Source organism: Pithys albifrons, chromosome 3 (assembly GCF_047495875.1).
Source record: "Pithys albifrons albifrons isolate INPA30051 chromosome 3, PitAlb_v1, whole genome shotgun sequence".
In the NCBI taxonomy this organism is placed as follows: Eukaryota; Metazoa; Chordata; class Aves; order Passeriformes; family Thamnophilidae; genus Pithys; species Pithys albifrons.
The window spans coordinates 44239370-44256239 of NC_092460.1; the positions used below are offsets into that span (position 1 = coordinate 44239370).

General features: G+C 43.2%; 1 long non-coding RNA gene across 1 annotated transcript; it reads left to right on the plus strand.

Annotated features, from left to right (window-relative positions):
- The first annotated feature begins 1988 nt into the window (after nt 1-1988).
- LOC139670183 (uncharacterized) lies at nt 1989-5661 on the plus strand. Its single transcript, XR_011697431.1, has 3 exons — nt 1989-2203; nt 3848-4023; nt 5583-5661. It is a non-coding gene; the product is annotated as an uncharacterized lncRNA (long non-coding RNA).
- Nucleotides 5662-16870: the final 11209 nt, after the last annotated feature.

Here is a 16870-nt window from a genome sequence, read left to right on the forward strand (position 1 = left end):
TCCCTGCCCCGGGGATGCTCCGTGACCACGGCCGGGCTGCGCTGCGGCGGAGGCAGCGCGGGCCGTGCCCCCCGCCGCGGGTGCGGGTCAGCGGGGGCGTTGCGGGCCCGCCCCCGGCGGGAGGGGACGCGGCTGCCCCTGGCCCGGGGCAGAGCCGAGCCGGCATCCTTGGGGATGCGCGGTCGGGAGACAGCGGCAGCTCCGCGCCGGCCTCTCGGGGGGATTGTCGGGGGGGTCCCGGTCATCCCGTTCTTCCCGCAGAGAGGAAGTTTGGCGGAGGGGCCGCGGAGCCGCTGCCCGTGCCTGGGGGGGCTCCGGGGTTCGGTGCTGGTGGGGCACAGGGGGACACGGGGGGGTGGCAGGGAAAGCCCCTTCCATCGCCTGGTGTGTATCTCAGAGGCACCGAGCACGCACAGCTTCCCTCTGCCTCGAAATCAGACCATGGCAGAATCATAAATATCTAAAATTGCACTCCTATGATATTATGAGTGGAAAGCAGAAGAGTTGAGCGCGTACATGGAGGAGAGGCAAACGACATGTATAAAGGGCTTTGTCGCACCACTGCCGAGCGCTGCTGGAAGGAAATGTGCTCAGAATCCTTCCAGGAATCAGGTTAATTCCTGCCCGCGCCTTGCCGTGTCACCTGCGAGGCAAAGGGATACTCAGCAACTATTCGGGGAGTTACATCTGGGTTTGGTACACACGGTGATTTAGCTCTGCTCTAGCAGCGGCTTGAAAAAATCCCGAGCTGGAAAACATCCATTCTGGAAAAGAAAACTGCAACCCGGGCTTTTCTCCTATGGAAATGAACGGAACAGAAGGCATTAGGAAATTTCCTGGAGGAAATAAAGGTCTGTGTGTTGCCAAAGCGGAGGCCAAACTCATACACAGGGGGACACCTCAGCCACCCGCTGGACACTTCTTTGTGCCATGGACAGCGGCTGGGCTGGGCATCAGAAACCCAGAATTGGCCCTGAGAACCTTCCCACAGGTCCCTGTAGTGGCAAAACATGTATGTACCTTGAAAGTTTGCATTTTGACATGTCAGCGTTTCTACAGCAATATAAATGTGCTGGAAATTTTTTTTGATCAGCCTAATGGTTAGGACCTGTTAGGAGCTGCAGAACATATTCCCAATCAATTCACTTATTCAGATGCATGAATACAAGCTTAGAAAAGTAATTACAGGCACCTTTTTTTGGAAATCTTCAGGCTGTGTGGTTTCCCCATGGGAAATATGAGTAATAAATTCATACTAAAAAAAAAAAAGAAAAAAACCCCAGCAAATGTGCTAAGCATTGTTCTTGTTTGGTTTTGGTTTTAATATTAAATATTGTTGGTTAGCTGTTCCAAGTAAGGTAAGGGTGGTTGGATAAAAATCCTTAATTTGAACTGCTCTTTAGAAGAACAAACAGAAAGATTTGATGTTGGTAATTTAAATCTTCACTCTTTAAATTGCACTTGTGTTTCTTAAGATAATTTTTTGTTGAACATGTAACATAAATTTGCAGCTGATCAGTATTTACAAATCTGGCTATTTTGATTTTTCAACAGAGATGACATTGTATATATACACATTGAATGAATATGGTTTAGCTTGAAAACATTTTATCCAGAATATTAATTTCTCACACCTTATTGTTACAAAATGATGAATAATACTTTAACGTTTTGGTTATTTATGATTTGCATCAAGTTCTGTTTGTGTGAAAACTGACATTCAATTAAAATTACTCATTAAGATTACCTTAAATATTCTTGATGCATTTTGAAGGTATGTTTACATTTTAAAATATTTTATGAAACTATTGAAATAATGGCCTGTTGAATGGGAATTAAATTGGAAGTTTCTAGCAGCCATGGCTCTCACAATCTCAGAGAAAGCAGATCTCACCCTCTCAGGTTTAGCTGTAGATTGACAGAGAAAAATAGGCAATCTTCCTTTTTTCTACTCTCACGTTGATTTTTCAGCTTTAATACTTCTCTAACTGAGCTACTTGAATGGATTGAAACAAAGAAGATATTCAGAAGAAGCTGCAGCTCTCAAAAATTGCTTTCCTGCATCAGTTCCATCCTGTCCCATCTGCTTAGGCAGAGGCTTCAGTCAGTCCAGAGGCATCACCTTCAGAACTTGGGCAGCAAACAGCTCTTGGATTGACTCTCTCAGCTCACATCAGTTCACCAGGGCCAGTGCAAAGCTCAGGTTAGTGTTGCAATATCAAGTGTAAATTGAAGAGATGCAGATAAAATTTCAACATAATAATATATTATATTTTTCCTTTTATTAACTAATGAATTTTGGGGAATGATATTATGAAATAATATTGCCCAGTTAGGATAATACTTGTAGGGATTTTGATCAAAACGTGGCATAGTGAAGTAAGGAGCCCCTAAATCATTACCCTTGGTCCTACAAAGGGATTGTTACTTGGAGGTAGAAAAGCTTATGTATCCTATCTTTTGAATTATTAGTTTTGAAGACAGTAAGTAATCTGTGTGACTCTTCACTTACACAGCAATTGACAAAAATTAATTTCAAGGGATAGGGGAGGAAATGAGCCCCTTATCTAAAGTGAAAGGCAGTTGGGCAAAGGAAGTTCAGGAGATTACTGGGGAAGGCAGAACTGGATAATAAAGATAATCCTGTACAACAGGACATCATTTCTGCTGAATTTTCGTACTGCATTTGGCTTTTTGGTGGTTGGCTATTATTTATGTGTGGTTTAATTTAAGCCTGTACTTCAACACCACCACCACCCCCCCCCGCCCCTAAAGCAAACAGATCTAGTCTCCTTTAGGATTTTTCAGCTTCTTGAGTGGTTTGATTTGTACAGATAGTGCAGAGTTCTGTCAGCAGTGTCAGTGCAGAAGAGGAGCAGTAGCCCAGTGCTGAGTGAGAGCCTGGAGATCTGAAATCTGCAATCCATCCTCTCCTGCCTTATCCATTCCCCATCCTCTGCCTCTCTGCCATGTCAGACTTCCTGCACATGCACTGCAGAGTTTCTCTGTGCACCAAAACCAGGACTTCCTAAACTTGTCTGTCTTAATTATGATGCTGTCTTGAAGGATCACATTTAATGCACATGTGCAAGGAACAGCTGATCCACACATTCCATGTGGTCTCTGCCAGGACACCTGACTTTGCAGCAAGCAAGTGAGTGCACATGAGCTCTGATCCTTTATTGTATGTCCACAAAACCTGGACAAACACAGAGGAACATGCCTGGTCAGAACTGTCGCATGGAGAGGTTGATGTGTTGTCCAGAACGGACAGTAAAACACACACACAAAAAGTTGCACAGTGGGGGGTTTTGCTGAATTTTACATTTCTTCCACAGAAATTTGAAAACTAGTTTTACATTTCTTCCACAGAAACTTGAAAATGGGTCTGATGGGCAGTTCTAGCCAGGTGGGGGTTGGTCTCTTCTCCCAGGCACTCAGCAACAGGACAAGGGGGCACGGGCTCAAGCTCTGCCAGGGGAAATTGAAGTTGGAGAGCAGAAAAAACTTCTTTGCAGAGAGAGTGCTCAGGCATTGGAATGGGCTGCCCAGAGAGGGGGTGGATTCCCCATCCCTGGAGGTTTTTAAAGTGAGCTTGGCTGTGGCACTGAGTGCCATGATCTGGTAAAGGGACTGGAGTTGGCCCAAGGGTTGGACTTGCTGATCTTGGAGGTCTTTTCCAACCCAATCAATTCTATGATTCTATGATTCTATGAGTGACTTATAGCCCATCATCATTTCTTAGGTGGGGAGGAGGTCTGTGACATGTGTGATATTTTTAATATAATAAATACATAGTGCTTAGCACTAAACATATCAGTCAAACCAGTCTCATGTGGTTTTCCAGGAAACCTCAGTGATCTTTCAGCTGTGGTGAGGTGTTCCCTCCAACTCCTCATGGAATATGGAACTGCAGTGCTCTGTCTGTGGGGAAAGAGCCTGAAGCCACATAATGATGTCTGTCCAACAGTGTGAAAGAGGAATTCCCTCCTCCCAGCCCTGCACAGTCAACATTGCCTGCTGGTAAACTTTAAATTGCCCAAGTTACTTAATGTCATGACTAAAAGCCATTTGTTTCTTCCTTGTATTATGTTGTGTCAGACAAAATAGAAGGGACAAAGTCTCACAGTGACTTGCATACCCAGCAAACAATTGTACGCTGTCCAGTTGCATGGGTTTGTCTTATCCTTAAAAATATGGTCTATAATACTATAGATACCATAGGGCCTTTTCATTGGCCCATTGTGAGCAAAATGAAAAGCTCAAGTGTTGAAAAGCAAAGCACCAGTGTGTGAATTGTGGAACTGAGCAGGTATTTGCAGCAGCTACAGAACAATGGCAGGAGCAAACCTTGGGCAAACCGTCATTGTTTCATCCCAAATGTGCCAAAAATGGCTTTGGAATGATACTCAGCTTTTAATTAAGACAAATGAGAAATGCCAAAAATCACCCATTTTACATGGTCACAGCAAAGTCATGCAGGATGTGGAATTTCTCCTTCTTAAACACTGATGCAGTTCCCAGTTCCATTTCATTGGAGTTTTTCTCGAAGTTTGCTGCTGTCAGAGGCTGCAATACCACAAGTAACTCTAAAGCCTGAATAGCAGTTGCTCATGTTACTAATAGTAAGATGGAATATCTGCATCCTCCTGGATTAAACAGAGGAAATTAAGGATAGTGAATAAAAAAGAAAACCCAGTATTTGTATTTTGAAAGCTCTGGAATTACATATTTGGAGCAGCTCTAAAGACGAGCTGCTGTTCAGAGTTAGGAATTTGAAAATGTAACTGGGGGGCCATCTATAGAGATAAAAGGGGGTTTGTTTGTGTTTTTTTATCATTTATAGTTATCCTTCAGCTTAGAGGGAAAAGTCCATTTCAACAATCAAGTGGACATATTTGTGCTCCAGTTTTAGGAACACATCCCTCTTATAGGCATTAAACACTGTTTACTAGTGGAATTTTCATTTATTACAACTGCTTCATGTAGTGTCTTTCATGTAAACACTACAAAAAGGATTTAGTGCTGGATTTAGAAGTTGGGGTTCGGGGGATTTTTTTTTTCCCCTTTGTTCTTGTTTTGTATTTTATTTCTTTGGAGAACTCTTTTTTTTCCCCCCCCCTTTCAGGAAATTTCACATAATCTTTTCCATTCGTCATCAGCCAGGTTGCTGATTACCAGAGTAAGTGCCAAGCTTTCAACTCCTTGTCATCAATGGGCTGTGAATGACAGACAGCATTAATGTTGGCAAGCTCCCACTCTCCTTTTGCCTCTCCCAAATGGAATTAAACGGCACTAATACAGCGAGAGAAAAGCTGCAGCTTGATTTTACTCACCCTAATAACATAACAATTAAATCAGAGGAGCACACAATAGAGGCAAATAAACCTATCATGACAAGGAAATTCAGAGGTAGGGGAAGTGCAGATCTGCCACTCAGGCAAAAACATGAGTAGAGCTTTGCTTTCCCCTTCCTTTTCCCTTCCCCTTCCCTTCCCTTCCCTTCCCCTTCCCTTCCCCCTCCCTTCTTTCCCCTTTCCCTTTCCCTTTCCCTTTCCTTTTCCTTTTCCCTTTCCCGGCAGCACTGTGTGACCTCCAGCAGGATGATGAGGCCAACAGCTGAGGAACCAGCCTGGAGAAAGGCCCCAGGTGTTCCCTATGCTGCTGCACCTTTGCTTTAAGCAGAAAGGAAATCGTGACCTTCTCCAAACGATCCCCTGACAGCTGGGTAAGGAACAGAAAGGGTGGGCTCATAACACACAGTTAGAACCGCACTGCACACCTTGTCCTCTGGGGACAGCTGGCATTATCCTGGGCTGAGGAAGGGCTGAACCTTTCCTGGGAAAGAGGGGTCAGAGGATGGGTTAGAGGAAGAGGGAGGAACCAGAGTCCTCACCTCACTTGCAGAGGACTGTGGAGGTTTGTAGGATGCACAGGTACCACTGGACATTTCTGAGGCAGAGAAATTATCAGGAAATGAACACACACAGGTTCCCCTGGACCAAGGTGAGTGAAGAAGCCCTGGAATTTCCCCCCAAGCCTGTAATTTCTTGCAGCTGTGCTCTGGGATAGGAAGCAAGTACCCTGAGGAGGCTGAGAACTGTAGGCACAGCTCTGGGCCAGCAAACCTCCTTAGAGTGTTGCCCGTTCACAGAAACACAAACCGACAGAGTATCAGTTTATGCGGTGCTTTATTTGCTGGGCCCGGGAAACCTGGGGACTATTGTCCTAAGCCAGGGTTCCAACGAGCCATTCTTGAAGACAGCTTTTATACTTTTTCTACAGCGTTGTACGTGCACAAAGACACACGGTCTCGTTCATAAATCAGTTACATAGGTTATATGTATACAATTGATGTCCGTCTCCAAGGGTTAAAAATCTACCACGCTCGTCTAACACAGGATTCTGGTTAATTAGGCCCCCATCACCAAACCTTTTACATATGTTGATTCTAATCTTATCTTTAAGCAACAGTTTGTTTTCTTCCTCAGGTTCTATTTACTTCACTGATCGCTTTAATTATTGTCCTGCTGTTCCTAGCAAGTTCCCAATAGTTTCTGGGCCCCCACTACTGTTTCAGGTTACCTCACCACAGGCCCAGTTAAACCCCGTAAACCTTAGCATAACTACTTCCACAGTTAGATTTACAAATATATTTGTAACAAGAGGGCACAGCAAATCTGCAGGAATGCAAAGAAATGGTTTGACTAAACTCAGACAGAAGCGAATAAAGCCAGAAACAAGGGGCACCATCCCCAATATGGAAAGCATGGAAAAGCCAGGATGGTCCCCAGCCAGAGCACACACAACTTCAAACATGACAGTTCTTAGGCCAGCCCGGATAAACAGACTCTGAGTGGGTCTGTCTGCTCCTGCAGTTCTGGTGACTAATAGAGACTGTGAGCTGACAGGTGGTACCTTATAAATCCAGCCAAATTCTCTGAAGGACTGTTCAGTGAGTACTGGAAGTAACCAAGTTCTGTGCTGTAAGTTATTTACAACTGTGAACAAATTGTCCTGCAATGCTGAAGGCACTTCAGTCTGATGATAATCTTCCAAAGGAAGAAAACCTTGGCTGAAACCATCTTTAAACAAAGCTTAGAGCAGGATATTCTATGTTACATTTTTTGCAGATCTGGAGCAGGGGTGAATTCTATATGTTTGATCCTGTGGCTAAAGAGTAGTGAACAGCAAAAAGGGAAAAAAGGATGCACTTAAAACAAAAGAATGTAAAGCCACTGGAGTGAATGAATAATGTATAGCAGCAGCACTAAAGAGGTGTTGAAGGTTTCTGTTGGATTTGTTCTGAAATAGTATTGTTGCTTTGAACAGGCAATTGCAAAATGGCCCAAAAGACCTTTTGGGGAGGTGCCATGATTTACTTCTTGATTCAGGGAACATCAAGGCTGCAGTTCCAAGGCAGCCCCAGACCCTCCGAGGGAGAAGCAGCACTTCAAACAGACCTCAGCTGGTTTTGCCATCCAGCAAAGGAAGAAGATGCCACAAAGGACGTGGGAAAAGCATGTCAGAAGAGCACAACTGAGCCTTCAGCTGTTCTGGTGTGTCAACCATAATTCTTGTTAGAAAAAAACAACCCCATGGCAGATTTGGTTCCTGTACAGAAACTCCCCTGAACACATTAAAGGTTTGCTCTGAGTTATCAGGAATAGATGATTCCCGAGACTCTGTGAAAATTTCATCTGATTTTCAGACTGAATATTAAGTGAAGATTGGTAATAGAAATTGGCCCTAAAAATGAGAAAACAATGCCCTTATTGCAAGCAAGGTTTGCAGCATTTCAGTGCAAAGGCCTTTGATTGTCAGAGTGACAGCCACATTTGAGGGGCTGCTAAAGGAGGCTTTGGGCCAGAACTGCTCCTGGCTTTTTCCCTGCACCTGATAATACCCTGGGCACATAGATGTGGTATCTTTGAACCAAATTAGATATATTTACCAATAGGCTGGGATCAGCCCAAGGCTGCTGGCCTGAAACTGTACCCAAAGCAACAAGAATTGTGTTAAAAAGACTCGGTTTAGGTCTGGCACACAGCAGAGGGGAGGGAAATTCTACTCTGAAGATCTCTGAACCCCAGCCAGCTCCCCAGAGGCTTCCAGATGTGCAATTTTGAGGGACTTTTATCCTACCAGAGAAGGTTTCTTTCTGTGTTTCACAATATTGCATAACATTTGCATAAAAGGGGTAGGGAAGGAATGTCATTTCAATGGTCAGTGTGTGGTTTAGTACTCAGAGATGAAATGATTCTTTTGACTTTTTCCCTGACCAGAGCTTCAAACCTCATTTTCAATTAGACACAGATGCTGGTGTTTATGGACTGGGTATTGATACAGGAATTAAAATGACTGCAGAGGACGGCAGTTTATTACAAGTTGAAGGCAAAACTCTCACAGGAAAATTCATCCTTAAAATTACACAACATGTTCCCAGCTACTTTGTATGGAAAGAGACTTGGGATGGGAACAGTACAGCAGTGGTTCTGCAGATTGAAAACCAGAGGGGCAACTTATTTCAGCTCCAGAGAGGAATAACTGTGCAGCTCTGGGTTTGGAGTCACCCAAACCCTGAGCTCAGGCTTACCATGGGCTGCTGTTGGTGTTTTGTCCAAATAACCTCGTTGTGGCATTGATGGCAAATGCCAATCCAAACAAGGAGGGAGCAAAAAATTCACCATTCAGGGGAAGGAGCATATTTGGGAGGAGGTGATTGTTTCCTCCCTTCCTGTATTTTGCAGAAGTGCCAGTCCAGTGGAACAGTTGCTCCAGGGATTCCCAGGAAACCAAGTGATTCCCACAGAGAGAACCTGACACCAGAGTACTGTGCTGTTTGGAACAGCTGTCCTGGAATAGCCGGTCCCTCAGTGTAGCTCAGGAAAAACTGTTCACAGGGGGATGGCTCAGAGCTGGAGATCAAGTTCTTTATAAAATCTGGGCAGAAAGCAGTAGATTATAAGCTCTATTAGCTGACTCTGGATATATTGAAAAAGAAGGCTGTAGTGTAATGTCATCCTTGAAAAACTGAGGTGTTGTGACTTGATTTCCTTGGTATGAACTACAGATTAGAGGCAGAAGTTGCTACAAACTGTTGAGACACAGGAAAGCCTCTCTGGAGCAGGATTTTGCTAAGCACATTTTTCTGGTATTTTTGAATAAGGTCTAATAGTTGTGATTTGCTTGGGTTTTCCTGGGTTCTGTGGGTTGGGCCCTGCCTTGGTGGCCTCAGCATTCCCCTGGCTCCCCTCCCTGAGGGAACAGCCCTGCTTCCTTACAGGGGCAAAGTGGAGCAAGCTGGAGCAGAGGGGATTAGTTAGATTTGGAAGGTTTGGGGTGGGTCATACACAGCTCAGGGAAAGAAATTTTGAGTCAGAAGTGTTTTGTAGATTGAGAGGTTCCAGTAAATCTATTGGGTATCTGCCATGTCAGTGCAGCAGTGTCTGATGAGACAGGGGAGCAATTCAGAGAAGGTTCTGGCTTTCTGATCAGCAAGAGGGCACAAAGGAGCCTTCTGTGCTCCTTTTGCACTTGGAGGAGTCTAGGCTAGTCTCCTCACTCTGGGTTTGGGGATGGAGACTTTGGGAATCTTCTACCTGGAGTTCCTGTGGAGGAACAATTATTTAGGTCATTCAGAAGTGCTGAATTCCAAAGGGAGAAAAAGTAAAGTGTCCAATGCTTGCAGGATGTATTTAAAGCTGACCTCTGATAAAAGGGACCATCTACTGCTGATGCTTCCAGTGTGTGAGCCAGGAGTTATTCCCTGCTCAGGGTGTGGGTGCTGTGCTGGGACAAGGCACAGAGCACATGAGCCCTTTGCACCTTCCTTTTCTTGGGGAGATTCAAAGGTCCCTTGGAGTGTCTCAGATGGAGACACCAGGGCTGCAGGGTGTGCCAGAGGGGACTCCTTTCCAGTGGCACCAGTGCCATTCCTGAGACAAGGAGGGTTTGTTAGGAGCATCTTAAGCCCTGTTTGATTTCACTGGATCTAAGACAGCTCCTGAGTTTCTGGCAAACTTTGGAGATGATCATGTCCTCCCTACAGAACACATCACAGATGGAACCACTTGGAACTGGGAGTTTGAGTCCCTCTCACTGCTTTGTGAAGGCAATGCTCATTTTATCTGTGATAATCACTGAGCAGCTGAATGCTTTGGGGAACTTCCAGTTCAGAAGAATTCCTGAAAATATCTCACTTAGATTTAATTTGGACTGGAATCAAATCTGAAAAGCCCCCTCAAATTTCCATTGAACTGCAAATCTTGCTTTGGACCCAAATCTGGTTGGAAAACTTAAACTGGGCAAACCTTGGACAGGGCCCTGCATGGGATTGATGTGAATGCAAGCAGTGGCATCGAAGATAATTTGGGGTTCAGTCCTGGAAATAAGTTGCTGTGTCCAACTTGAGAGCATTTCTAGGGTTAAGGTTGTTCTTCTCCCTTTCTCATCCTAAAAACTGAGAGAATACTTTTAATAATTTCCAACTTGAAATTGCAATTTCAGCTGACAGTGCTCAGGAGTCCCTGCAAGGAGCCTGGAAGAAATCTGGGCAGCAAATGGAGAACTCCCAAGACAAATGCATGGGGGTACAATTGGTTTGGAAACCCTAATAATTTTAAGCAGCTGTATCCTATCTATGTCATTTGTGTTGAAACTTCTGTAAATACTTTTGTGCTTTTATTGCCTTTTGAAGGTAATTTATATGTGTCAACTTTCTGTCCAGTGAAGCTGAACTTTGAATCTAATCCTAATTGCTCCCTAATAATTCTGCTAAGCCGTAGGAAGCTGTAAAGATTCCTCATGAAACTGCACAAGAAGTGGTGGGGATTTCAATGCAAACAAAGTTCATTGTCCAAATTAAACCTACAAAAAGTTGGTCAGGGATTTACAGTGTGTGGCTGCAGTCTTCAGTGTGTATGTGAAAAACGGAGAGTCCAATCTGTCAACATGTTTGCAAATGGGCAGTGGGGAGGAAAAAATAATGCTGTTGGCACAGAGAAAGGTGGATCCTTTCACACCACAGTTAAGGAACAGGGACAAGCACAGAGGAAATCCCACAGCAGGAACTTTTTTGTTCATGGTGCCAAGAAAAAGTATGAAAGATGAAACTGTTAAGGCTGGAAAATAGGAATTTCATGCCACTTACGTTAGAACCTTAGAAATAATGTGTCAAAGATGTTGGAACATTTAGAATACAATCTTTTACTGTTTCGATGTCATCAACATGTTGTTCTCGCTATTTTGTATGACAGGAGAATTTATTGAGTCAATTTGTCTTCAATATGTTAAATGTACTGTCTGTGGGTGAGTAAACCAACCTTATTTCTATAGTACTACCAGGGAGAGTGTGAACTCACTCCTGTCCTCTTGAAATCTGTATTTCTTCTGACAGAAAATATCCCACATTCACTGCTCAGGCAAGTGTAAGGGGACTATTTCTCAAGAGTGGCTTCAGCAAAGAAGAAATAGAGTGGGGGGTGATGCCACCTGTGGCAAGCTCTTCTTGCTTTGCCAAAACTTCTCACACCAGGTACCCCTACACAAATTATCTCTCAGAATGGGACCCTAAGACAGCTTTTCTTGCTGACCCCAAAATATCTGTTCCCCTTCTGCTTCATGCATTGCTTTAATCTTCTCAGCTTCACCTTTTTACTTTATTTTGTGTTGCTTGTCTTGATTTAGGGGAAGAATTTTTTGCCTTTTCCCTCCTTGCTGATAATTTTGTTGCCCCTCTCCCCCAGGTGTTGCTGGAGCAAATGAAACTCAATCTTTTGCATTTTTCTTATGTTTACCCCTGGCCACTGTAAATCTGCTGAGTGATCCTCAGGATCTCACTTCTCCAATCTGCTCCTTCTGAGCAGCTTTTCTGTCCCTGGTACAGTCTGTGCAACCCACATCCCTCCCCACTGCTGCCCACACTTGAGTCCAAGTGAAGTTGGGCTGCTTTGTGCTCATTCCAGATCTTATTGCGATATTTGAGATGCTCCAGCTCCCCAAGATTTGTTTCTGACTGAGGTGGTCTTCATACTGCTGAGCTCAAATGGGTGTTCTTTTCATGTCCTCTTCTCCTTCAGTGTGTTCCCTGTTATTTTCCCTCAATTCTTGTTTCCTGTGTGTATTCCTGTACCTGTGTTCCCTGACATTTCCCTGCAATCTGTTTGAGATCAGCACTTGTTTATTTGAAATTTCACCCTGAATATCCAATCTAAATATATGCTCTTTACATTTTTAACTTTTGCCCTTTCATTTTTCCCTGCACAGATTTCCCTTCTCAAAGCAGATAATTCCTCCACTCTCATCTTTTTCAGCCTTTGCTTTTTGTGTGTTTTCTGACCAGCTTTGTCTTTTCCACACTTTAAATGGCTGTTGGTCAAAACTGGATATGCACATTTCAGCAGAGTAGTAACAAAAATATCTAACAGCCCTTTTACCCCCAAGCAAAGGTAGGCTTGGTAATCTTTCTGGATGATTAATTAATCTTTAAGTGCCCTCCTGTTTCTGAGAGGGATGCCATATGCTTGACTTTCCCCCTTGCAGCAGAGGGGCCGTAGCTGCTTTTGCTAATCCTGTGAAAGGTGATATTATATGCAGAGAGAGGATAACAATCAAACTGAAGCCAAGCCAGTCTATGGGGTTCACAACTCGAGCAGCATGGTCTGACACCTCGCTCCTTTTCCTCTCCACTTTGCCAAATATTTCTTCAAAACATGACTTTGGTTTCTTCCCTTGCTAAAATAGTGGTACTTGCCATACTGTGTCTCGTGTCACAGATCCCACAATCTGTTGTCCTTTGGCTTGGTAACACAGCCTTGCTTATCCAAGATAAGCCTTGGGGGTGTCTCACAGCTCAGGCTTCCCTTTCTCCCTTTCCCCACTCTGAGTTGTTTTTCACACCAAGCACAAAGTCATTAGTTCCCTTTCAGCACTCAGTGCCTGTCTGGTGACTTGTCCATCAGCTCCTGCAGACTGGACTGGGCCAGCACCTTCCCTGCTCTCCCGTTTAACCAAACCCAGCTTTGGTTGGTTAAACTAACCCAAATGTCTGGGTTAACCTGTGCCCAGGACACTGTGCCGGGTGTTGTGCCTCCCTTCTCCTCAGCTGCACTGCAGTCATCTCTTCATCCTTCTCAATTCTGCCACTAGTGATTAAATGTCCAAAAGCAACAATCCATGTTTTCAATATCCAAATTATGCTGCTGCTTTATGAACACATCTTGTCATTTATTCATATCATCCTTCTAAGGAAGAGCAAGCTCTGACTGGAAATTTTTTTGTGCTTGAGATGTTTCCGTGGTCACACTTGCACACGTGGATACTTGACATCTAAAAATATCTTTATTTAAATAACACTCTTGTCCTCAGCAGAGGTAATTATAAGATTTCTGGTCATTTGAGTTCACTAATGCTTGATGAATTTGGTTAGTCTGGAACTCCTGGTGTCTGACAAATTTGGTTAAATGCTGTTAATGACTTGCAGAGGTACCTGGGAGGGACAGATGTGCATGTGCACACTGAGAAGGTGATTGCACAAGCAAAAACCCTAGAAAGAGGCTTTTAATGTTATTAATCTCAAGCTGTTTTACTGTTGCAGACCTCTCACTGTCTTACACTGTCATTCCTGATAATTTTACCTCACCTTCTACAGCATTTATTGGACATAATGCATCCTTATAGCAGCACTCCTTAAAGTCTGCATAATGTAAGGTTACAGGTGGCATCAGGTTTCCCTCTCTTTTCTCTGGTAATTCAGATCATCCCCTGCCAAAATAGGTTTGCAAAGAAACCAGTGTATGTGTCATTTGAATGTAAAACTATATCTATAAACTGCTTTCAAGAAAGGCTGCAAGTTGGTGGATTTGAGGGTGGTTTACCTTTGCACAAGGCAATTGACAAAACAGTTCTGTACCAATGTGTGTGGAGGGAGAGGTTGGATACTTTTCTCAGCTTTATTGCTTTTGCTGGAAGAGCAAAGAGCTCTGGTGGCAGAGGTAACATCTGTATCTGCATTTTGTACAGTGGCAAGCACTGAACACAGTCATTGATAGAATTTTCAAATAGTGGTGCTTTAAAAACATGTCCAAACACAGAACTTGGGCACTCTGTTAAAGTCCTCCAGGGCTCACACAGTTTGAATCAATTTGGCAATAATGTTGGGTCCTTTTATAGAAGCAAGACTAAACAAAAAGAAAATTAAAGCAAACAGATGAACAAAAATAAAATAACCAGCACAAATCTCCCTTGAGAGCTGGAAATCTGGATGTTATTCAAACCACAAAGCCTTGTAGGTGCAGGTACAGCCGGTAGCTGTTGAAATGGGTCTGGAAGTTTAAGGAATCTCCATTTCATTGCAATGATGCAAATCCTTTCCAGGGCAAGAACTCAGGGTGCTGGAGCAGGTAAAAAGATTGTTCTCTGAAGTGGGTGAAGTGACAAGGACATGAAAACATCCTTTGGATGACTTGTACTCGGGCACTACAGTGAGGGCCGTGGACACACTGGAACCTTCATGGTTGGCTTTTACTGTGAATGTAATGAATTACATAGGAACAATAACAAGAGAGGTGTTCAAAATTCAGAATTAAAGAAGGAAAGATGGAGTTGCAGTGTCCCTGTACTCCATGGGGCAGGGGCTGATTCCCTCTCAGCATTTGTACTGTGCCCAGATTAATAGAAGGACCCTAATTATGGATGTGGAGCAAATGAAATAGAAAGTAAATTAATCTTGAAGACACCCAAATCACAAAGCAATAGCATCTGAGAGGAAAACATCATTAAATGTGCTGCATGCATAGTAAAATAAATCCACTGAAGGGATGCTTAGTCAGAAGATGTGACAAAGTTGGGTGCATTATATACAAAATTCCTATTACATTCTGCATGTATATTAGGCAATAATTCCCAGCTTCCTTAATTTGTTACTTGTTTACATTTCCCCTAATTACCATCTTTAATTTTTTTCATTACTTCCCACAATGTTGAACCACATAAAAGAACATCCACAAAGTGAATAGTATTTATCAATATCCAAATGAAAGCACAAAAAAAATCCTAGACCTGTTAATTCTGCCACTGAGCTATAGCCAGGGTACCTCAAGGGAGGATTCCCTGGTCTGGTCTCATGTGTGAGTGACTCTGGGTGCCAACCAACTTCCACTGATGTTCGTGTTAAACCTCACACAGAGCTCAGTGACTTGCTTTGAGTCATGAAATCTTATGCCTTGATTTACTTACACTAAAAAGGGACTGAATGAAGAATAGAATAGAGTGGAGTGAACTTGTTTTTTCCCCCCTGAAGAAACAATTCTAGAGGGAGGATGAAAAAGAGAAGTAAACAAACTACTGGAATGTATTTAAATAGAAGTTGAGTGAGTTGAGCTGCTGCACAGAGGATTTCTAAGCAATGTTCAGATGTGCCCTCAGACTTAGTTTTGTGCCTGAAGGACCCCTGGGGCAAACCTGAGCGCTTCCCTTTGCTGCCTGGCCAGCCCTTGGGAGCTTCAGGGATTCTCTGCTCTCCTGCAAAAGCTCTAACCAAAGAGAAGGTGATTTTCTGGAACAGACTTATCTTCAAATCCCCTTTCATAATTTTCCTTTTCCTCCAAGACTCTCCTAGCCAGTAAACTACAAAAGGCCAAATAATAACTTCCATTTCATTTGAACAACTTTCCTTATGAATCTGGCAACTTCTTTCCAAATATTAATTTTTCAGAAGTAAAACTCTTCAGGTCAAACAGAATGTTTCCTTTCACTTGAAAAGGAATGTTTTTCTTTTCCTTAAAGCTGAAAGTGTAACTGTGGGTCATACTGAAAACCAAATGTATATTAGATTCAGCTCCCAAAATCATTTATTCACACAGGGTGTTTTTCATGGCAAATTAACAACTGTGGTGTGCCTTAGGACCTTTGGATGAAAGGGGCTATAGAGCTGGAAGGGATCATTAGGTATATTTAATTTGCCTTCATTCGTATGAAGGAGGAAATAATCAGTATATTAAACATACATGAAATATTTTTGGAATGTGTGGTCTGTTGGAAAGGAATGAATAGTTCATGTTATTAGCTGCAAAGTGAAGTATATATAATCCACTGTGTGTGGTTGTCATCAAAGTCCTACCAGGAATGCAAGACTAAATGTGCTATTTTTGCCTTCTTTTCCTTTCCTCCTTTGTTTGTGGGTTTGGCAGAACAAAAGGAGACCTGGATAAAATCGAAGGATTGTTTTGCATTTATTGTGATTGTGTTTGAGGCACTGTCTTAGCATGAAGGCATGATAAGTTGTTCATTTTTTATTTGCAGCAGAGCAGAGCACAGGAGGCTGGGCTGGGCTGGTGTTAAACCCAGCACTGAAGGCTCTGTGAGCTCATGGGGAGGAACAGCCTCTGCAGCCAAAGAGTTTGATAAAATGCTTATGGAAAATCTATGGAAAATGATGAGGAGTGATCAGAGCCACAGAGGATTCCCCCTGTGCTCTCCTCACCCCTCAGTGCAGTGCTTGGGTTCTGCTCTGCTGCCTCCCTGGGCAGGAGGTGGATCCACACCATTCACTACAAGGTGCACACACCTGGCATTTTAACTTTGTTGTGACAGAAATTTAAGAAATAAATATATTCCTTTCACCCCCCCCAGCCTGACCTGGCAGGAACATTCATTTTAAAAAGCTGGTGATAATGCCAGGCAAGATATTAATCAGCCCTAAATCCATAGCATTTGTAAAAGAAAATGGGATGATACGTGCCTAGTCTTATTTTATTTCAGTATTTTAACAACAGATGCAATGCTGTCTTTGTTATTATCCTTTATTCCTCAGACAGTGTTCCCCCTCCTAATTATTACTTGTCATCTTTAGCAAGATTGAGAAATGGCA